Source organism: Hyla sarda, chromosome 4 (genome assembly GCF_029499605.1).
Source record: "Hyla sarda isolate aHylSar1 chromosome 4, aHylSar1.hap1, whole genome shotgun sequence".
NCBI classification, from domain to species: Eukaryota; Metazoa; Chordata; class Amphibia; order Anura; family Hylidae; genus Hyla; species Hyla sarda.
In genome coordinates, this window is record NC_079192.1 from 21,688,927 (window position 1) to 21,707,720 (window position 18,794).

General features: G+C 41.6%; 25 non-coding genes across 25 annotated transcripts; all 25 read left to right on the plus strand.

Annotated features, from left to right (window-relative positions):
• The first annotated feature begins 126 nt into the window (after window positions 1-126).
• TRNAW-CCA (transfer RNA tryptophan (anticodon CCA)) lies at window positions 127-198 on the plus strand. The gene has a single exon. It is a non-coding gene; the product is annotated as a tRNA-Trp (tRNA).
• A 272-nt stretch (window positions 199-470) lies between these two features.
• TRNAW-CCA (transfer RNA tryptophan (anticodon CCA)) lies at window positions 471-542 on the plus strand. The gene has a single exon. It is a non-coding gene; the product is annotated as a tRNA-Trp (tRNA).
• Window positions 543-1,400: 858 nt separating this feature from the next.
• TRNAW-CCA (transfer RNA tryptophan (anticodon CCA)) lies at window positions 1,401-1,472 on the plus strand. The gene has a single exon. It is a non-coding gene; the product is annotated as a tRNA-Trp (tRNA).
• Window positions 1,473-2,299: 827 nt separating this feature from the next.
• TRNAW-CCA (transfer RNA tryptophan (anticodon CCA)) lies at window positions 2,300-2,371 on the plus strand. The gene has a single exon. It is a non-coding gene; the product is annotated as a tRNA-Trp (tRNA).
• A 384-nt stretch (window positions 2,372-2,755) lies between these two features.
• Window positions 2,756-2,827, plus strand: TRNAW-CCA (transfer RNA tryptophan (anticodon CCA)). The gene has a single exon. It is a non-coding gene; the product is annotated as a tRNA-Trp (tRNA).
• A 402-nt stretch (window positions 2,828-3,229) lies between these two features.
• TRNAW-CCA (transfer RNA tryptophan (anticodon CCA)) lies at window positions 3,230-3,301 on the plus strand. The gene has a single exon. It is a non-coding gene; the product is annotated as a tRNA-Trp (tRNA).
• An 858-nt stretch (window positions 3,302-4,159) lies between these two features.
• On the plus strand, window positions 4,160-4,231 carry TRNAW-CCA (transfer RNA tryptophan (anticodon CCA)). The gene has a single exon. It is a non-coding gene; the product is annotated as a tRNA-Trp (tRNA).
• A 272-nt stretch (window positions 4,232-4,503) lies between these two features.
• Window positions 4,504-4,575, plus strand: TRNAW-CCA (transfer RNA tryptophan (anticodon CCA)). The gene has a single exon. It is a non-coding gene; the product is annotated as a tRNA-Trp (tRNA).
• An 858-nt stretch (window positions 4,576-5,433) lies between these two features.
• TRNAW-CCA (transfer RNA tryptophan (anticodon CCA)) lies at window positions 5,434-5,505 on the plus strand. The gene has a single exon. It is a non-coding gene; the product is annotated as a tRNA-Trp (tRNA).
• Window positions 5,506-5,906: 401 nt separating this feature from the next.
• On the plus strand, window positions 5,907-5,978 carry TRNAW-CCA (transfer RNA tryptophan (anticodon CCA)). The gene has a single exon. It is a non-coding gene; the product is annotated as a tRNA-Trp (tRNA).
• An 858-nt stretch (window positions 5,979-6,836) lies between these two features.
• TRNAW-CCA (transfer RNA tryptophan (anticodon CCA)) lies at window positions 6,837-6,908 on the plus strand. The gene has a single exon. It is a non-coding gene; the product is annotated as a tRNA-Trp (tRNA).
• A 728-nt stretch (window positions 6,909-7,636) lies between these two features.
• TRNAW-CCA (transfer RNA tryptophan (anticodon CCA)) lies at window positions 7,637-7,708 on the plus strand. Its single transcript has one exon. It is a non-coding gene; the product is annotated as a tRNA-Trp (tRNA).
• A 401-nt stretch (window positions 7,709-8,109) lies between these two features.
• On the plus strand, window positions 8,110-8,181 carry TRNAW-CCA (transfer RNA tryptophan (anticodon CCA)). The gene has a single exon. It is a non-coding gene; the product is annotated as a tRNA-Trp (tRNA).
• Window positions 8,182-9,039: 858 nt separating this feature from the next.
• Window positions 9,040-9,111, plus strand: TRNAW-CCA (transfer RNA tryptophan (anticodon CCA)). Its single transcript has one exon. It is a non-coding gene; the product is annotated as a tRNA-Trp (tRNA).
• Window positions 9,112-9,839: 728 nt separating this feature from the next.
• Window positions 9,840-9,911, plus strand: TRNAW-CCA (transfer RNA tryptophan (anticodon CCA)). The gene has a single exon. It is a non-coding gene; the product is annotated as a tRNA-Trp (tRNA).
• A 272-nt stretch (window positions 9,912-10,183) lies between these two features.
• On the plus strand, window positions 10,184-10,255 carry TRNAW-CCA (transfer RNA tryptophan (anticodon CCA)). Its single transcript has one exon. It is a non-coding gene; the product is annotated as a tRNA-Trp (tRNA).
• Window positions 10,256-11,868: 1,613 nt separating this feature from the next.
• TRNAW-CCA (transfer RNA tryptophan (anticodon CCA)) lies at window positions 11,869-11,940 on the plus strand. Its single transcript has one exon. It is a non-coding gene; the product is annotated as a tRNA-Trp (tRNA).
• An 858-nt stretch (window positions 11,941-12,798) lies between these two features.
• TRNAW-CCA (transfer RNA tryptophan (anticodon CCA)) lies at window positions 12,799-12,870 on the plus strand. Its single transcript has one exon. It is a non-coding gene; the product is annotated as a tRNA-Trp (tRNA).
• A 1,283-nt stretch (window positions 12,871-14,153) lies between these two features.
• Window positions 14,154-14,225, plus strand: TRNAW-CCA (transfer RNA tryptophan (anticodon CCA)). The gene has a single exon. It is a non-coding gene; the product is annotated as a tRNA-Trp (tRNA).
• Window positions 14,226-14,627: 402 nt separating this feature from the next.
• TRNAW-CCA (transfer RNA tryptophan (anticodon CCA)) lies at window positions 14,628-14,699 on the plus strand. Its single transcript has one exon. It is a non-coding gene; the product is annotated as a tRNA-Trp (tRNA).
• Window positions 14,700-15,557: 858 nt separating this feature from the next.
• On the plus strand, window positions 15,558-15,629 carry TRNAW-CCA (transfer RNA tryptophan (anticodon CCA)). The gene has a single exon. It is a non-coding gene; the product is annotated as a tRNA-Trp (tRNA).
• Window positions 15,630-15,901: 272 nt separating this feature from the next.
• Window positions 15,902-15,973, plus strand: TRNAW-CCA (transfer RNA tryptophan (anticodon CCA)). Its single transcript has one exon. It is a non-coding gene; the product is annotated as a tRNA-Trp (tRNA).
• An 858-nt stretch (window positions 15,974-16,831) lies between these two features.
• TRNAW-CCA (transfer RNA tryptophan (anticodon CCA)) lies at window positions 16,832-16,903 on the plus strand. Its single transcript has one exon. It is a non-coding gene; the product is annotated as a tRNA-Trp (tRNA).
• Window positions 16,904-17,304: 401 nt separating this feature from the next.
• TRNAW-CCA (transfer RNA tryptophan (anticodon CCA)) lies at window positions 17,305-17,376 on the plus strand. Its single transcript has one exon. It is a non-coding gene; the product is annotated as a tRNA-Trp (tRNA).
• An 858-nt stretch (window positions 17,377-18,234) lies between these two features.
• Window positions 18,235-18,306, plus strand: TRNAW-CCA (transfer RNA tryptophan (anticodon CCA)). Its single transcript has one exon. It is a non-coding gene; the product is annotated as a tRNA-Trp (tRNA).
• The last annotated feature ends 488 nt before the right edge of the window (window positions 18,307-18,794 follow it).

The following is an 18,794-nucleotide window of genomic DNA, read 5'->3' on the forward strand; positions in this document are numbered from 1 at the left end:
TTGTTTCTTGGAAATGTTTTTATTGGAACAAAAAGCTGTCCATGGAAAAAAGCTGTCCATGGAAATGTCTTTCTAGGATATGAAATCAAAGGTCCTGAATCAATGTGAGAGCTCATAGTGCAAGTTGACCTCGTGGCGCAACGGTAGCGCGTCTGACTCCAGATCAGAAGGTTGCGTGTTCAAATCACGTCGGGGTCAGAAGTCTTTTTCCTCCTTGCTTCAACACAGAAACATTGCTCTTAACCTGCTAATTTTAACCAGTTCTCAGTCCTAGGCAGTTGCCGATAGCCTCAGTTTAGGGGGAGAAATGAAAGAAGGCTAAAAAGGTAACTTTTAGAGGTTGGTTGTTTCTTGGAAATATTTTTATTGGAACAAAAAGCTGTCCATTGAAAATAGCTGTCCATGGAAATGTCTTTCTAGGATATGAAATCAAAGGTCCTGAATCAATGTGAGAGCTGATAGTGCAAGTTGACCTCGTGGCGCAACGGTAGCGCGTCTGACTCCAGATCAGAAGGTTGCGTGTTCAAATCACGTCGGGGTCAGAAGTCTTTTTCCTCCTTGCTTAAGCACAGAAACATTGCTCTTAACCTGCTAATTTTAACCAGTTCTCAGTCCTTCTTCAAGAAGGGCATAACTGGCCTTCATGTAAAAATAAATTTTACGAACATAAGCTTTCCTAAGTTTCCTACTTCTGTCTTAGTCTTCTTTCTGAAATGTTTCTCAAGAGCAAGACAGGACTATCAGATAGGCAGTTGCCGATAGCCTCAGTTTAGGGGGAGGAATGAAAGAAGGCTAAAAAGGTAACTTTTAGAGGTTGGTTGTTTCTTGGAAATGTTTTTATTGGAACAAATAGCTGTCCATGGAAAAAAGCTGTCCATGGAAATGTCTTTCTAGGATATGAAATCAAAGGTCCTGAATCAATGTGAGAGCTCATAGTGCCAGTTGACCTCTTGGCGCAACGGTAGCGCGTCTTTTTCCAGATCAGAAGGTTGCGTGTTCAAATCACGTCAGGGTCAGGAGTCCATTTCCTCCTTGCTTAAGCACAGAAACATTGCTCTTAACCAGTTCTCAGTCCTTCTTCAAGTAGGGTATCACTGGCCTTCATGTCAATCTTTTACGAACATAAGCTTTATTAAGTTTCCTACTTCTGTCTTAGTCTTCTTTCTGAATTGTTTCTCAAGAGCAAGACAGGGCTATCAGATAGGCAGTTGCCGATAGCCTCAGTTTAGGGGGAGGAATGAAAGAAGGCTAAAAAGGTAACTTTTAGAGGTTGGTTGTTTCTTGGAAATGTTTTTATTGGAATAAATAGCTGTCCATGGAAAAAAGCTGTCCATGGAAATGTCTTTCCAGGATATGAAATCAAAGGTCCTGAATCAATGTGAGAGCTCACAGTGCAAGTTGACCTCATGGCGCAACGGTAGCGCGTCTGACTCCAGATCAGAAGGTTGCGTGTTCAAATCACGTCGGGGTCAGAAGTCTTTTTTCCTCCTTGCTTAAGCACAGAAACATTGCTCTTAACCTGCTAATTTTAACCAGTTCTCAGTCCTTCTTCAAGAAGGGTATAACTGGCCTTCATGTAAAAAAAATTTTACGAACATAAGCTTTCCTAAGTTTCCTACTTCTGTCTTAGTCTTCTTTCTGAAATGTTTCTCAAGAGCAAGACAGGACTATCAGATAGGCAGTTGCCGATAGCCTCAGTTTAGGGGGAGGAATGAAAGAAGGCTAAGAAGGTCAAGAGCAAGACAGGACTATTAGATAGGCAGTTGCCGATAGCCTCAGTTTAGGGGGAGGAATGAAAGTAGGCTAAAAAGGTAACTTTTAGAGGTTGGTTGTTTCTTGGAAATGTTTTTATTGGAAGAAATAGCTGTCCATGGAAAAAAGCTGTCCATGGACATGTCTTTCTGGGATATGAAATCAAAGGTCCTGAATCAATGTGAGAGCTCATCGTGCCAGTTGACCTCTTGGCGCAACGGTAGCGCATCTAGTTCCAGATCAGAAGTTTGCGTGTTCAAATCACGTTGGGGTCAGGAGTCCATTTCCTCCTTGCTTAAGCACAGAAACATTGCTCTTAACCTGCTAATTTTAACCAGTTCTCAGTCCTAGGCAGATGCCGATAGCGTCAGTTTAGGGGGAGAAATGAAAGAAGGCTAAAAAGGTAACTTTTAGAGGTTGGTTGTTTCTTGGAAATATTTTTATTGGAACAAAAAGCTGTCCATTGAAAATAGCTGTCCATGGAAATGTCTTTCTAGGATATGAAATCAAAGGTCCTGAATCAATGTGAGAGCTCATAGCGCCAGTTGACCTCGTGGCGCAACGGTAGCGCGTCTGACTCCAGATCAGAAGGTTGTGTGTCCAAATCACGTCGGGGTCAGGAGTCCCTTTCCTTCTTGCTTAAAAACAGAAACATTGCTCTTAACCAGTTCTCAGTCCTTCTTCAAGTAGGGTATCACTGGCCTTCATGTCAATCTTTTACGAACATAAGCTTTATTAAGTTTCCTACTTCTGTCTTAGTCTTCTTTCTGAAATGTTTCTCAAGAGCAAGACAGGACTATCAGATAGGCAGTTGCCGATAGCCTCAGTTTAGGGGGAGGAATGAAAGAAGGCTAAAAAGGTAACTTTTAGAGGTTGGTTGTTTCTTGGAAATGTTTTTATTGGAACAAATAGCTGTCCATGGAAAAAAGCTGTCCATGGAAATGTCTTTCCAGGATATGAAATCAAAGGTCCTGAATCAATGTGAGAGCTCACAATGCAAGTTGACCTCGTGGCGCAACGGTAGCGCGTCTGACTCCAGATCAGAAGGTTGCGTGTTCAAATCACGTGGGGGTCAGAAGTCTTTTTCCTCCTTGCTTAAGCACAGAAACATTGCTCTTAACCTGCTAATTTTAACCAGTTCTCAGTCCTTCTTCAAGAAGGGTATAACTGGCCTTCATGTAAAAAAAGATTTTACGAACATAAGCTTTCCTAAGTTTCCTACTTCTGTCTTAGTCTTCTTTCTGAAATGTTTCTCAAGAGCAAGACAGGACTATCAGATAGGCAGTTGCCGATAGCCTCAGTTTAGGGGGAGGAATGAAAGAAGGCTAAAAAGGTAACTTTTAAAGGTTGGTTGTTTCTTGGAAATATTTTTATTGGAACAAAAAGCTGTCCATGGAAAAAAGCTGTCCATGGAAATGTCTTTCTAGGATATGAAATCAAAGGTCCTGAATCAATGTGAGAGCTCACAGTGCAAGTTGACCTCGTGGCGCAACGGTAGCGCGTCTGACTCCAGATCAGAAGGTTGCGTGTTCAAATCACGTCGGGATCAGAAGTCTTTTTCCTCCTTGCTTAAGCACAGAAACATTGCTCTTAACCTGCTAATTTTAACCAGTTCTCAGTCCTTCTTCAAGAAGGGCATAACTGGCCTTCATGTAAAAATAAATTTTACGAACATAAGCTTTCTTAAGTTTCCTACTTCTGTCTTAGTCTTCTTTCTGAAATGTTTCTCAAGAGCAAGACAGGACTATCAGATAGGCAGTTGCCGATAGCCTCAGTTTAGGGGGAGGAATGAAAGAAGGCTAAAAAGGTAACTTTTAGAGGTTGGTTGTTTCTTGGAAATGTTTTTATTGGAACAAATAGCTGTCCATGGAAAAAAGCTGTCCATGGAAATGTCTTTCTAGGATATGAAATCAAAGGTCCTGAATAAATGTGAGAGCTCATAGTGCCAGTTGACCTCTTGGCGCAACGGTAGCGCGTCTAATTCCAGATCAGAAGGTTGCGTGTTCAAATCACATCAGGGTCAGGAGTCCATTTCCTCCTTGCTTAAGCACAGAAACATTGCTCTTAACCAGTTCTCAGTCCTTCTTCAAGTAGGGTATCACTGGCCTTCATGTCAATCTTTTACGAACATAAGCTTTATTAAGTTTCCTACTTCTGTCTTAGTCTTCTTTCTGAAATGTTTCTAAAGAGCAAGACAGGACTATCAGATAGGCAGTTGCCGATAGCCTCAGTTTAGGGGGAGGAATGAAAGAAGGCTAAAAAGGTAACTTTTAGAGGTTGGTTGTTTCTTGGAAATGTTTTTATTGGAACAAATCGCTGTCCATGGAAAAAAGCTGTCCATGGAAATGTCTTTCCAGGATATGAAATCAAAGGTCCTGAATCAATGTGAGAGCTCACAGTTCAAGTTGACCTCGTGGCGCAACGGTAGCGCGTCTGACTCCAGATCAGAAGGTTGCGTGTTCAGATCACGTCGGGGTCAGAAGTCTTTTTCCTCCTTGCTTCAACACAGAAACATTGCTCTTAACCTGCTAATTTTAACCAGTTCTCAGTCCTAGGCAGTTGCCGATAGCCTCAGTTTAGGGGGAGAAATGAAAGAAGGCTAAAAAGGTAACTTTTAGAGGTTGGTTGTTTCTTGGAAATATTTTTATTGGAACAAAAAGCTGTCCATTGAAAATAGCTGTCCATGGAAATGTCTTTCTAGGATATGAAATCAAAGGTCCTGAATCAATGTGAGAGCTCATAGTGCAAGTTGACCTCGTGGCGCAACGGTAGCGCGTCTGACTCCAGATCAGAAGGTTGCGTGTTCAACTCATGTCGGGGTCAGAAGTGTTTTTCCTCCTTGCTTAAGCACAGAAACATTGCTCTTAACCTGCTAATTTTAACCAGTTCTCAGTCCTTCTTCAAGAAGGGCATAACTGGCCTTCATGTAAAAATAAATTTTACGAACATAAGCTTTCCTAAGTTTCCTACTTCTGTCTTAGTCTTCTTTCTGAAATGTTTCTCAAGAGCAAGACAGGACTATCAGATAGGCAGTTGCCGATAGCCTCAGTTTAGGGGGAGGAATGAAAGAAGGCTAAAAAGGTAACTTTTAGAGGTTGGTTGTTTCTTGGAAATGTTTTTATTGGAACAAATAGCTGTCCATGGAAAAAAGCTGTCCATGGAAATGTCTTTCTAGGATATGAAATCAAAGGTCCTGAATCAATGTGAGAGCTCATAGTGCCAGTTGACCTCTTGGCGCAACGGTAGCGCGTCTTTTTCCAGATCAGAAGGTTGCGTGTTCAAATCACGTCAGGGTCAGGAGTCCATTTCCTCCTTGCTTAAGCACAGAAACATTGCTCTTAACCAGTTCTCAGTCCTTCTTCAAGTAGGGTATCACTGGCCTTCATGTCAATCTTTTACGAACATAAGCTTTATTAAGTTTCCTACTTCTGTCTTAGTCTTCTTTCTGAATTGTTTCTCAAGAGCAAGACAGGACTATCAGATAGGCAGTTGCCGATAGCCTCAGTTTAGGGGGAGGAATGAAAGAAGGCTAAAAAGGTAACTTTTAGAGGTTGGTTGTTTCTTGGAAATGTTTTTATTGGAACAAATAGCTGTCCATGGAAAAAAGCTGTCCATGGAAATGTCTTTCCAGGATATGAAATCAAAGGTCCTGAATCAATGTGAGAGCTCACAATGCAAGTTGACCTCGTGGCGCAACGGTAGCACGTCTGACTCCAGATCAGAAAGTTGCGTGTTCAAATCACGTGGGGGTCAGAAGTCTTTTTCCTCCTTGCTTAAGCACAGAAACATTGCTCTTAACCTGCTAATTTTAACCAGTTCTCAGTCCTTCTTCAAGAAGGGTATAACTGGCCTTCATGTAAAAAAAATTTTACGAACATAAGTTTTCCTAAGTTTCCTACTTCTGTCTTAGTCTTCTTTCTGAAATGTTTCTCAAGAGCAAGACAGGACTATCAGATAGGCAGTTGCCGATAGCCTCAGTTTAGGGGGAGGAATGAAAGAAGGCTAAAAAGGTAACTTTTAAAGGTTGGTTGTTTCTTGGAAATATTTTTATTGGAACAAAAAGCTGTCCATGGAAAAAAGCTGTCCATGGAAATGTCTTTCTAGGATATGAAATCAAAGGTCCTGAATCAATGTGAGAGCTCACAGTGCAAGTTGACCTCGTGGCGCAACGGTAGCGCGTCTGACTCCAGATCAGAAGGTTGCGTGTTCAAATCACGTCGGGATCAGAAGTCTTTTTCCTCCTTGCTTAAGCACAGAAACATTGCTCTTAACCTGCTAATTTTAACCAGTTCTCAGTCCTTCTTCAAGAAGGGCATAACTGGCCTTCATGTAAAAATAAATTTTACGAACATAAGCTTTCTTAAGTTTCCTACTTCTGTCTTAGTCTTCTTTCTGAAATGTTTCTCAAGAGCAAGACAGGACTATCAGATAGGCAGTTGCCGATAGCCTCAGTTTAGGGGGAGGAATGAAAGAAGGCTAAAAAGGTAACTATTAGAGGTTGGTTGTTTCTTGGAAATGTTTTTATTGGAACAAATAGCTGTCCATGGAAAAAAGCTGTCCATGGAAATGTCTTTCTAGGATATGAAATCAAAGGTCCTGAATAAATGTGAGAGCTCATAGTCCCAGTTGACCTCTTGGCGCAACGGTAGCGCGTCTAGTTCAAGATCAGAAGGTTGCGTGTTCAAATCACGTCAGGGTCAGGAGTCCATTTCCTCCTTGCTTAAGCACAGAAACATTGCTCTTAACCAGTTCCCAGTCCTTCTTCAAGTAGGGTATCACTGGCCTTCATGTCAATCTTTTACGAACATAAGCTTTATTAAGTTTCCTACTTCTGTCTTAGTCTTCTTTCTGAAATGTTTCTAAAGAGCAAGACAGGACTATCAGATAGGCAGTTGCCGATAGCCTCAGTTTAGGGGGAGGAATGAAAGAAGGCTAAAAAGGTAACTTTTAGAGGTTGGTTGTTTCTTGGAAATGTTTTTATTGGAACAAATCGCTGTCCATGGAAAAAAGCTGTCCATGGAAATGTCTTTCCAGGATATGAAATCAAAGGTCCTGAATCAATGTGAGAGCTCACAGTTCAAGTTGACCTCGTGGCGCAACGGTAGCGCGTCTGACTCCAGATCAGAAGGTTGCGTGTTCAAATCACGTCGGGGTCAGAAGTCTTTTTCCTCCTTGCTTCAACACAGAAACATTGCTCTTAACCTGCTAATTTTAACCAGTTCTCAGTCCTAGGCAGTTGCCGATAGCCTCAGTTTAGGGGGAGAAATGAAAGAAGGCTAAAAAGGTAACTTTTAGAGGTTGGTTGTTTCTTGGAAATGTTTTTATTGGAACAAATAGCTGTCCATGGAAAAAAGCTGTCCATGGAAATGTCTTTCTAGGATATGAAATCAAAGGTCCTGAATCAATGTGAGAGCTCATAGTGCCAGTTGACCTCTTGGCGCAACGGTAGCGCGTCTTTTTCCAGATCAGAAGGTTGCGTGTTCAAATCACGTCAGGGTCAGGAGTCCATTTCCTCCTTGCTTAAGCACAGAAACATTGCTCTTAACCAGTTCTCAGTCCTTCTTCAAGTAGGGTATCACTGGCCTTCATGTCAATCTTTTACGAACATAAGCTTTATTAAGTTTCCTACTTCTGTCTTAGTCTTCTTTCTGAATTGTTTCTCAAGAGCAAGACAGGACTATCAGATAGGCAGTTGCCGATAGCCTCAGTTTAGGGGGAGGAATGAAAGAAGGCTAAAAAGGTAACTTTTAGAGGTTGGTTGTTTCTTGGAAATGTTTTTATTGGAACAAATAGCTGTCCATGGAAAAAAGCTGTCCATGGAAATGTCTTTCCAGGATATGAAATCAAAGGTCCTGAATCAATGTGAGAGCTCACAATGCAAGTTGACCTCGTGGCGCAACGGTAGCGCGTCTGACTCCAGATCAGAAAGTTGCGTGTTCAAATCACGTGGGGGTCAGAAGTCTTTTTCCTCCTTGCTTAAGCACAGAAACATTGCTCTTAACCTGCTAATTTTAACCAGTTCTCAGTCCTTCTTCAAGAAGGGTATAACTGGCCTTCATGTAAAAAAAATTTTACGAACATAAGTTTTCCTAAGTTTCCTACTTCTGTCTTAGTCTTCTTTCTGAAATGTTTCTCAAGAGCAAGACAGGACTATCAGATAGGCAGTTGCCGATAGCCTCAGTTTAGGGGGAGGAATGAAAGAAGGCTAAAAAGGTAACTTTTAAAGGTTGGTTGTTTCTTGGAAATATTTTTATTGGAACAAAAAGCTGTCCATGGAAAAAAGCTGTCCATGGAAATGTCTTTCTAGGATATGAAATCAAAGGTCCTGAATCAATGTGAGAGCTCACAGTGCAAGTTGACCTCGTGGCGCAACGGTAGCGCGTCTGACTCCAGATCAGAAGGTTGCGTGTTCAAATCACGTCGGGATCAGAAGTCTTTTTCCTCCTTGCTTAAGCACAGAAACATTGCTCTTAACCTGCTAATTTTAACCAGTTCTCAGTCCTTCTTCAAGAAGGGCATAACTGGCCTTCATGTAAAAATAAATTTTACGAACATAAGCTTTCTTAAGTTTCCTACTTCTGTCTTAGTCTTCTTTCTGAAATGTTTCTCAAGAGCAAGACAGGACTATCAGATAGGCAGTTGCCGATAGCCTCAGTTTAGGGGGAGGAATGAAAGAAGGCTAAAAAGGTAACTTTTAGAGGTTGGTTGTTTCTTGGAAATGTTTTTATTGGAACAAATAGCTGTCCATGGAAAAAAGCTGTCCATGGAAATGTCTTTCTAGGATATGAAATCAAAGGTCCTGAATAAATGTGAGAGCTCATAGTCCCAGTTGACCTCTTGGCGCAACGGTAGCGCGTCTAGTTCAAGATCAGAAGGTTGCGTGTTCAAATCACGTCAGGGTCAGGAGTCCATTTCCTCCTTGCTTAAGCACAGAAACATTGCTCTTAACCAGTTCCCAGTCCTTCTTCAAGTAGGGTATCACTGGCCTTCATGTCAATCTTTTACGAACATAAGCTTTATTAAGTTTCCTACTTCTGTCTTAGTCTTCTTTCTGAAATGTTTCTAAAGAGCAAGACAGGACTATCAGATAGGCAGTTGCCGATAGCCTCAGTTTAGGGGGAGGAATGAAAGAAGGCTAAAAAGGTAACTTTTAGAGGTTGGTTGTTTCTTGGAAATGTTTTTATTGGAACAAATCGCTGTCCATGGAAAAAAGCTGTCCATGGAAATGTCTTTCCAGGATATGAAATCAAAGGTCCTGAATCAATGTGAGAGCTCACAGTTCAAGTTGACCTCGTGGCGCAACGGTAGCGCGTCTGACTCCAGATCAGAAGGTTGCGTGTTCAAATCACGTCGGGGTCAGAAGTCTTTTTCCTCCTTGCTTCAACACAGAAACATTGCTCTTAACCTGCTAATTTTAACCAGTTCTCAGTCCTAGGCAGTTGCCGATAGCCTCAGTTTAGGGGGAGAAATGAAAGAAGGCTAAAAAGGTAACTTTTAGAGGTTGGTTGTTTCTTGGAAATGTTTTTATTGGAACAAATAGCTGTCCATGGAAAAAAGCTGTCCATGGAAATGTCTTTCTAGGATATGAAATCAAAGGTCCTGAATCAATGTGAGAGCTCACAGTCCAAGTTGACCTCTTGGCGCAACGGTAGCGCGTCTAATTCCAGATCAGAAGGTTGCGTGTTCAAATCACGTCAGGGTCAGGAGTCCATTTCCTCCTTGCTTAAGCACAGAAACATTGCTCTTAACCAGTTCTCAGTCCTTCTTCAAGTAGGGTATCACTGGCCTTCATGTCGATCTTTTACGAACATAAGCTTTATTAAGTTTCCTACTTCTGTCTTAGTCTTCTTTCTGAAATGTTTCTAAAGAGCAAGACAGGACTATCAGATAGGCAGTTGCCGATAGCCTCAGTTTAGGGGGAGGAATGAAAGAAGGCTAAAAAGGTAACTTTTAGAGGTTGGTTGTTTCTTGGAAATGTTTTTATTGGAACAAATCGCTGTCCATGGAAAAAAGCTGTCCATGGAAATGTCTTTCCGGGATATGAAATCAAAGGTCCTGAATCAATGTGAGAGCTCACAGTTCAAGTTGACCTCGTGGCGCAACGGTAGCGCGTCTGACTCCAGATCAGAAAGTTGCGTGTTCAAATCACGTCGGGGTCAGAAGTCTTTTTCCTCCTTGCTTCAACACAGAAACATTGCTCTTAACCTGCTAATTTTAACCAGTTCTCAGTCCTAGGCAGTTGCAGATAGCCTCAGTTTAGGGGGAGAAATGAAAGAAGGCTAAAAAGGTAACTTTTAGAGGTTGGTTGTTTCTTGGAAATATTTTTATTGGAACAAAAAGCTGTCCATTGAAAATAGCTGTCCATGGAAATATCTTTCTAGGATATGAAATCAAAGGTCCTGAATCAATGTGAGAGCTCATAGTGCAAGTTGACCTCGTGGCGCAACGGTAGCGCGTCTGACTCCAGATCAGAAGGTTGCGTGTTCAAATCACGTCGGGGTCAGAAGTCTTTTTCCTCCTTGCTTAAGCACAGAAACATTGCTCTTAACCTGCTAATTTTAACCAGTTCTCAGTCCTTCTTCAAGAAGGGTATAACTGGCCTTCATGTAAAAAAAATTTTACGAACATAAGCTTTCCTAAGTTTCCTACTTCTGTCTTAGTCTTCTTTCTGAAATGTTTCTCAAGAGCAAGACAGGACTATCAGATAGGCAGTTGCCGATAGCCTCAGTTTAGGGGGAGGAATGAAAGAAGGCTAAGAAGGTCAAGAGCAGGACAGGACTATTAGATAGGCAGTTGCCGATAGCCTCAGTTTAGGGGGAGGAATGAAAGTAGGCTAAAAACGTAACTTTTAGAGGTTGGCTTTTTCTTGGAAATGTTTTTATTGGAAGAAATAGCTGTCCATGGAAAAAAGCTGTCCATGGAAATGTCTTTCTAGGATATGAAATCAAAGGTCCTGAATCAATGTGAGAGCTCATCGTGCCAGTTGACCTCTTGGCGCAACGGTAGTGCATCTAGTTCCAGATCAGAAGTTTGCGTGTTCAAATCACGTTGGGGTCAGGAGTCCATTTCCTCCTTGCTTAAGCACAGAAACATTGCTCTTAACCTGCTAATTTTAACCAGTTCTCAGTCCTTCTTCAAGAAGGGTATCACTGGCCTTCATGTCAATTTTTTCCGAATATAAGCTTTCCTAAGTTTCCTACTTCTGTCTCAGTCTTCTTTCTGAAATGTTTCTCAAGAGCAAGACAGGACTATCAGATAGGCAGTTGCCGATAGCCTCAGTTTAGGGGGAGAAATTAAAGAAGTCTAAAAAGGTAACTTTTAAAGGTTGGTTGTTTCTTGGAAATGTTTTTATTGGAACAAAAAGCTGTCCATGGAAAAAAGCTGTCTATAGAAATGTCTTTCTAGGATATGAAATCATGGGTCCTGAATCAATGTGAGAGCTCACAGTGCCAGTTGACCTCGTGGCGCAACGGTAGCACGTCTGACTCCAGATCAGAAGGTTGTATGGTAAAAAAGGTAACTTTTAGAGGTTGGTTGTTTCTTGGAAATGTTTTTATTGGAAGAAATAGCTGTCCATGGAAAAAAGCTGTCCATGGATATGTCTTTCTAGGATTTGAAATCAAAGGTCCTGAATCAATGTGAGAGCTCATAGTGCCAGTTGACCTCTTGGTGCAACGGTAGCGCGTCTAATTCCAGATCAGAAGGTTGCGTGTTCAAATCACATCGGGGTCAGGAGTAAATTTCCTCCTTGCTTAAGCACAGAAACATTGCTCTTAACCAGTTCTCAGTCCTTCTTCAAGTAGGGTATCACTGGCCTACATGTCAATCTTTTACGAACATAAGCTTTATTAAGTTTCCTACTTCTGTCTTAGTCTTCTTTCTGAAATGTTTCTCAAGAGCAAGACAGGACTATCAGATAGGCAGTTGCCGATAGCCTCAGTTTAGGGGGAGGAATGAAAGAAGGCTAAAAAGGTAACTTTTAGAGGTTGGTTGTTTCTTGGAAATGTTTTTATTGGAACAAATAGCTGTCCATGGAAAAAAACTGTCCATGGAAAAGTCTTTCTAGGATATGAAATCAAGGGTCCTGAATCAATGTGAGAGCTCGCAGTGCAAGTTGACCTCGTGGCGCAACGGTAGCGCATCTGACTCCAGATCAGAAGGTTGCGTGTTCAAATCACGTCGGGGTCAGAAGTCTTTTTCCTCCTTGCTTAAGCACAGAAACATTGCTCTTAACCTGCTAATTTTAACCAGTTCTCAGTCCTTCTTCAAGAAGGGCATAACTGGCCTTCATGTAAAAATACATTTTACGAACATAAGCTTTCCTAAGTTTCCTACTTCTGTCTTAGTCTTCTTTCTGAAATGTTTCTCAAGAGCAAGACAGGACTATCAGATAGGCAGTTGCCGATAGCCTCAGTTTAGGGGGAGGAATGAAAGAAGGCTAAAAAGGTAACTTTTAGAGGTTGGTTGTTTCTTGGAAATGTTTTTATTGGAACAAATAGCTGTCCATGGAAAAAAGCTGTCCATGGAAATGTCTTTCTAGGATATGAAATCAAAGGTCCTGAATCAATGTGAGAGCTCATAGTGCCAGTTGACCTCTTGGCGCAACGGTAGCGCGTCTTTTTCCAGATCAGAAGGTTGCGTGTTCAAATCACGTCAGGGTCAGGAGTCCATTTCCTCCTTGCTTAAGCACAGAAACATTGCTCTTAACCAGTTCTCAGTCCTTCTTCAAGTAGGGTATCACTGGCCTTCATGTCAATCTTTTACGAACATAAGCTTTATTAAGTTTCCTACTTCTGTCTTAGTCTTCTTTCTGAATTGTTTCTCAAGAGCAAGACAGGGCTATCAGATAGGCAGTTGCCGATAGCCTCAGTTTAGGGGGAGGAATGAAAGAAGGCTAAAAAGGTAACTTTTAGAGGTTGGTTGTTTCTTGGAAATGTTTTTATTGGAATAAATAGCTGTCCATGGAAAAAAGCTGTCCATGGAAATGTCTTTCCAGGATATGAAATCAAAGGTCCTGAATCAATGTGAGAGCTCACAGTGCAAGTTGACCTCATGGCGCAACGGTAGCGCGTCTGACTCCAGATCAGAAGGTTGCGTGTTCAAATCACGTCGGGGTCAGAAGTCTTTTTTCCTCCTTGCTTAAGCACAGAAACATTGCTCTTAACCTGCTAATTTTAACCAGTTCTCAGTCCTTCTTCAAGAAGGGTATAACTGGCCTTCATGTAAAAAAAATTTTACGAACATAAGCTTTCCTAAGTTTCCTACTTCTGTCTTAGTCTTCTTTCTGAAATGTTTCTCAAGAGCAAGACAGGACTATCAGATAGGCAGTTGCCGATAGCCTCAGTTTAGGGGGAGGAATGAAAGAAGGCTAAGAAGGTCAAGAGCAAGACAGGACTATTAGATAGGCAGTTGCCGATAGCCTCAGTTTAGGGGGAGGAATGAAAGTAGGCTAAAAAGGTAACTTTTAGAGGTTGGTTGTTTCTTGGAAATGTTTTTATTGGAAGAAATAGCTGTCCATGGAAAAAAGCTGTCCATGGACATGTCTTTCTGGGATATGAAATCAAAGGTCCTGAATCAATGTGAGAGCTCATCGTGCCAGTTGACCTCTTGGCGCAACGGTAGCGCATCTAGTTCCAGATCAGAAGTTTGCGTGTTCAAATCACGTTGGGGTCAGGAGTCCATTTCCTCCTTGCTTAAGCACAGAAACATTGCTCTTAACCTGCTAATTTTAACCAGTTCTCAGTCCTAGGCAGATGCCGATAGCGTCAGTTTAGGGGGAGAAATGAAAGAAGGCTAAAAAGGTAACTTTTAGAGGTTGGTTGTTTCTTGGAAATATTTTTATTGGAACAAAAAGCTGTCCATTGAAAATAGCTGTCCATGGAAATGTCTTTCTAGGATATGAAATCAAAGGTCCTGAATCAATGTGAGAGCTCATAGCGCCAGTTGACCTCGTGGCGCAACGGTAGCGCGTCTGACTCCAGATCAGAAGGTTGTGCGTCCAAATCACGTCGGGGTCAGGAGTCCCTTTCCTTCTTGCTTAAAAACAGAAACATTGCTCTTAACCAGTTCTCAGTCCTTCTTCAAGTAGGGTATCACTGGCCTTCATGTCAATCTTTTACGAACATAAGCTTTATTAAGTTTCCTACTTCTGTCTTAGTCTTCTTTCTGAAATGTTTCTCAAGAGCAAGACAGGACTATCAGATAGGCAGTTGCCGATAGCCTCAGTTTAGGGGGAGGAATGAAAGAAGGCTAAAAAGGTAACTTTTAGAGGTTGGTTGTTTCTTGGAAATGTTTTTATTGGAACAAATAGCTGTCCATGGAAAAAAGCTGTCCATGGAAATGTCTTTCCAGGATATGAAATCAAAGGTCCTGAATCAATGTGAGAGCTCACAATGCAAGTTGACCTCGTGGCGCAACGGTAGCGCGTCTGACTCCAGATCAGAAGGTTGCGTGTTCAAATCACGTGGGGGTCAGAAGTCTTTTTCCTCCTTGCTTAAGCACAGAAACATTGCTCTTAACCTGCTAATTTTAACCAGTTCTCAGTCCTTCTTCAAGAAGGGTATAACTGGCCTTCATGTAAAAAAAGATTTTACGAACATAAGCTTTCCTAAGTTTCCTACTTCTGTCTTAGTCTTCTTTCTGAAATGTTTCTCAAGAGCAAGACAGGACTATCAGATAGGCAGTTGCCGATAGCCTCAGTTTAGGGGGAGGAATGAAAGAAGGCTAAAAAGGTAACTTTTAAAGGTTGGTTGTTTCTTGGAAATATTTTTATTGGAACAAAAAGCTGTCCATGGAAAAAAGCTGTCCATGGAAATGTCTTTCTAGGATATGAAATCAAAGGTCCTGAATCAATGTGAGAGCTCACAGTGCAAGTTGACCTCGTGGCGCAACGGTAGCGCGTCTGACTCCAGATCAGAAGGTTGCGTGTTCAAATCACGTCGGGATCAGAAGTCTTTTTCCTCCTTGCTTAAGCACAGAAACATTGCTCTTAACCTGCTAATTTTAACCAGTTCTCAGTCCTTCTTCAAGAAGGGCATAACTGGCCTTCATGTAAAAATAAATTTTACGAACATAAGCTTTCTTAAGTTTCCTACTTCTGTCTTAGTCTTCTTTCTGAAATGTTTCTCAAGAGCAAGACAGGACTATCAGATAGGCAGTTGCCGATAGCCTCAGTTTAGGGGGAGGAATGAAAGAAGGCTAAAAAGGTAACTTTTAGAGGTTGGTTGTTTCTTGGAAATGTTTTTATTGGAACAAATAGCTGTCCATGGAAAAAAGCTGTCCATGGAAATGTCTTTCTAGGATATGAAATCAAAGGTCCTGAATAAATGTGAGAGCTCATAGTGCCAGTTGACCTCTTGGCGCAACGGTAGCGCGTCTAATTCCAGATCAGAAGGTTGCGTGTTCAAATCACATCAGGGTCAGGAGTCCATTTCCTCCTTGCTTAAGCACAGAAACATTGCTCTTAACCAGTTCTCAGTCCTTCTTCAAGTAGGGTATCACTGGCCTTCATGTCAATCTTTTACGAACATAAGCTTTATTAAGTTTCCTACTTCTGTCTTAGTCTTCTTTCTGAAATGTTTCTAAAGAGCAAGACAGGACTATCAGATAGGCAGTTGCCGATAGCCTCAGTTTAGGGGGAGGAATGAAAGAAGGCTAAAAAGGTAACTTTTAGAGGTTGGTTGTTTCTTGGAAATGTTTTTATTGGAACAAATCGCTGTCCATGGAAAAAAGCTGTCCATGGAAATGTCTTTCCAGGATATGAAATCAAAGGTCCTGAATCAATGTGAGAGCTCACAGTTCAAGTTGACCTCGTGGCGCAACGGTAGCGCGTCTGACTCCAGATCAGAAGGTTGCGTGTTCAGATCACGTCGGGGTCAGAAGTCTTTTTCCTCCTTGCTTCAACACAGAAACATTGCTCTTAACCTGCTAATTTTAACCAGTTCTCAGTCCTAGGCAGTTGCCGATAGCCTCAGTTTAGGGGGAGAAATGAAAGAAGGCTAAAAAGGTAACTTTTAGAGGTTGGTTGTTTCTTGGAAATATTTTTATTGGAACAAAAAGCTGTCCATTGAAAATAGCTGTCCATGGAAATGTCTTTCTAGGATATGAAATCAAAGGTCCTGAATCAATGTGAGAGCTCATAGTGCAAGTTGACCTCGTGGCGCAACGGTAGCGCGTCTGACTCCAGATCAGAAGGTTGCGTGTTCAACTCATGTCGGGGTCAGAAGTGTTTTTCCTCCTTGCTTAAGCACAGAAACATTGCTCTTAACCTGCTAATTTTAACCAGTTCTCAGTCCTTCTTCAAGAAGGGCATAACTGGCCTTCATGTAAAAATAAATTTTACGAACATAAGCTTTCCTAAGTTTCCTACTTCTGTCTTAGTCTTCTTTCTGAAATGTTTCTCAAGAGCAAGACAGGACTATCAGATAGGCAGTTGCCGATAGCCTCAGTTTAGGGGGAGGAATGAAAGAAGGCTAAAAAGGTAACTTTTAGAGGTTGGTTGTTTCTTGGAAATGTTTTTATTGGAACAAATAGCTGTCCATGGAAAAAAGCTGTCCATGGAAATGTCTTTCTAGGATATGAAATCAAAGGTCCTGAATCAATGTGAGAGCTCATAGTGCCAGTTGACCTCTTGGCGCAACGGTAGCGCGTCTTTTTCCAGATCAGAAGGTTGCGTGTTCAAATCACGTCAGGGTCAGGAGTCCATTTCCTCCTTGCTTAAGCACAGAAACATTGCTCTTAACCAGTTCTCAGTCCTTCTTCAAGTAGGGTATCACTGGCCTTCATGTCAATCTTTTACGAACATAAGCTTTATTAAGTTTCCTACTTCTGTCTTAGTCTTCTTTCTGAATTGTTTCTCAAGAGCAAGACAGGACTATCAGATAGGCAGTTGCCGATAGCCTCAGTTTAGGGGGAGGAATGAAAGAAGGCTAAAAAGGTAACTTTTAGAGGTTGGTTGTTTCTTGGAAATGTTTTTATTGGAACAAATAGCTGTCCATGGAAAAAAGCTGTCCATGGAAATGTCTTTCCAGGATATGAAATCAAAGGTCCTGAATCAATGTGAGAGCTCACAATGCAAGTTGACCTCGTGGCGCAACGGTAGCACGTCTGACTCCAGATCAGAAAGTTGCGTGTTCAAATCACGTGGGGGTCAGAAGTCTTTTTCCTCCTTGCTTAAGCACAGAAACATTGCTCTTAACCTGCTAATTTTAACCAGTTCTCAGTCCTTCTTCAAGAAGGGTATAACTGGCCTTCATGTAAAAAAAAATTTACGAACATAAGTTTTCCTAAGTTTCCTACTTCTGTCTTAGTCTTCTTTCTGAAATGTTTCTCAAGAGCAAGACAGGACTATCAGATAGGCAGTTGCCGATAGCCTCAGTTTAGGGGGAGGAATGAAAGAAGGCTAAAAAGGTAACTTTTAAAGGTTGGTTGTTTCTTGGAAATATTTTTATTGGAACAAAAAGCTGTCCATGGAAAAAAGCTGTCCATGGAAATGTCTTTCTAGGATATGAAATCAAAGGTCCTGAATCAATGTGAGAGCTCACAGTGCAAGTTGACCTCGTGGCGCAACGGTAGCGCGTCTGACTCCAGATCAGAAGGTTGCGTGTTCAAATCACGTCGGGATCAGAAGTCTTTTTCCTCCTTGCTTAAGCACAGAAACATTGCTCTTAACCTGCTAATTTTAACCAGTTCTCAGTCCTTCTTCAAGAAGGGCATAACTGGCCTTCATGTAAAAATAAATTTTACGAACATAAGCTTTCTTAAGTTTCCTACTTCTGTCTTAGTCTTCTTTCTGAAATGTTTCTCAAGAGCAAGACAGGACTATCAGATAGGCAGTTGCCGATAGCCTCAGTTTAGGGGGAGGAATGAAAGAAGGCTAAAAAGGTAACTATTAGAGGTTGGTTGTTTCTTGGAAATGTTTTTATTGGAACAAATAGCTGTCCATGGAAAAAAGCTGTCCATGGAAATGTCTTTCTAGGATATGAAATCAAAGGTCCTGAATAAATGTGAGAGCTCATAGTCCCAGTTGACCTCTTGGCGCAACGGTAGCGCGTCTAGTTCAAGATCAGAAGGTTGCGTGTTCAAATCACGTCAGGGTCAGGAGTCCATTTCCTCCTTGCTTAAGCACAGAAACATTGCTCTTAACCAGTTCCCAGTCCTTCTTCAAGTAGGGTATCACTGGCCTTCATGTCAATCTTTTACGAACATAAGCTTTATTAAGTTTCCTACTTCTGTCTTAGTCTTCTTTCTGAAATGTTTCTAAAGAGCAAGACAGGACTATCAGATAGGCAGTTGCCGATAGCCTCAGTTTAGGGGGAGGAATGAAAGAAGGCTAAAAAGGTAACTTTTAGAGGTTGGTTGTTTCTTGGAAATGTTTTTATTGGAACAAATCGCTGTCCATGGAAAAAAGCTGTCCATGGAAATGTCTTTCCAGGATATGAAATCAAAGGTCCTGAATCAATGTGAGAGCTCACAGTTCAAGTTGACCTCGTGGCGCAACGGTAGCGCGTCTGACTCCAGATCAGAAGGTTGCGTGTTCAAATCACGTCGGGGTCAGAAGTCTTTTTCCTCCTTGCTTCAACACAGAAACATTGCTCTTAACCTGCTAATTTTAACCAGTTCTCAGTCCTAGGCAGTTGCCGATAGCCTCAGTTTAGGGGGAGAAATGAAAGAAGGCTAAAAAGGTAACTTTTAGAGGTTGGTTGTTTCTTGGAAATGTTTTTATTGGAACAAATAGCTGTCCATGGAAAAAAGCTGTCCATGGAAATGTCTTTCTAGGATATGAAATCAAAGGTCCTGAATCAATGTGAGAGCTCATAGTGCCAGTTGACCTCTTGGCGCAACGGTAGCGCGTCTTTTTCCAGATCAGAAGGTTGCGTGTTCAAATCACGTCAGGGTCAGGAGTCCATTTCCTCCTTGCTTAAGCACAGAAACATTGCTCTTAACCAGTTCTCAGTCCTTCTTCAAGTAGGGTATCACTGGCCTTCATGTCAATCTTTTACGAACATAAGCTTTATTAAGTTTCCTACTTCTGTCTTAGTCTT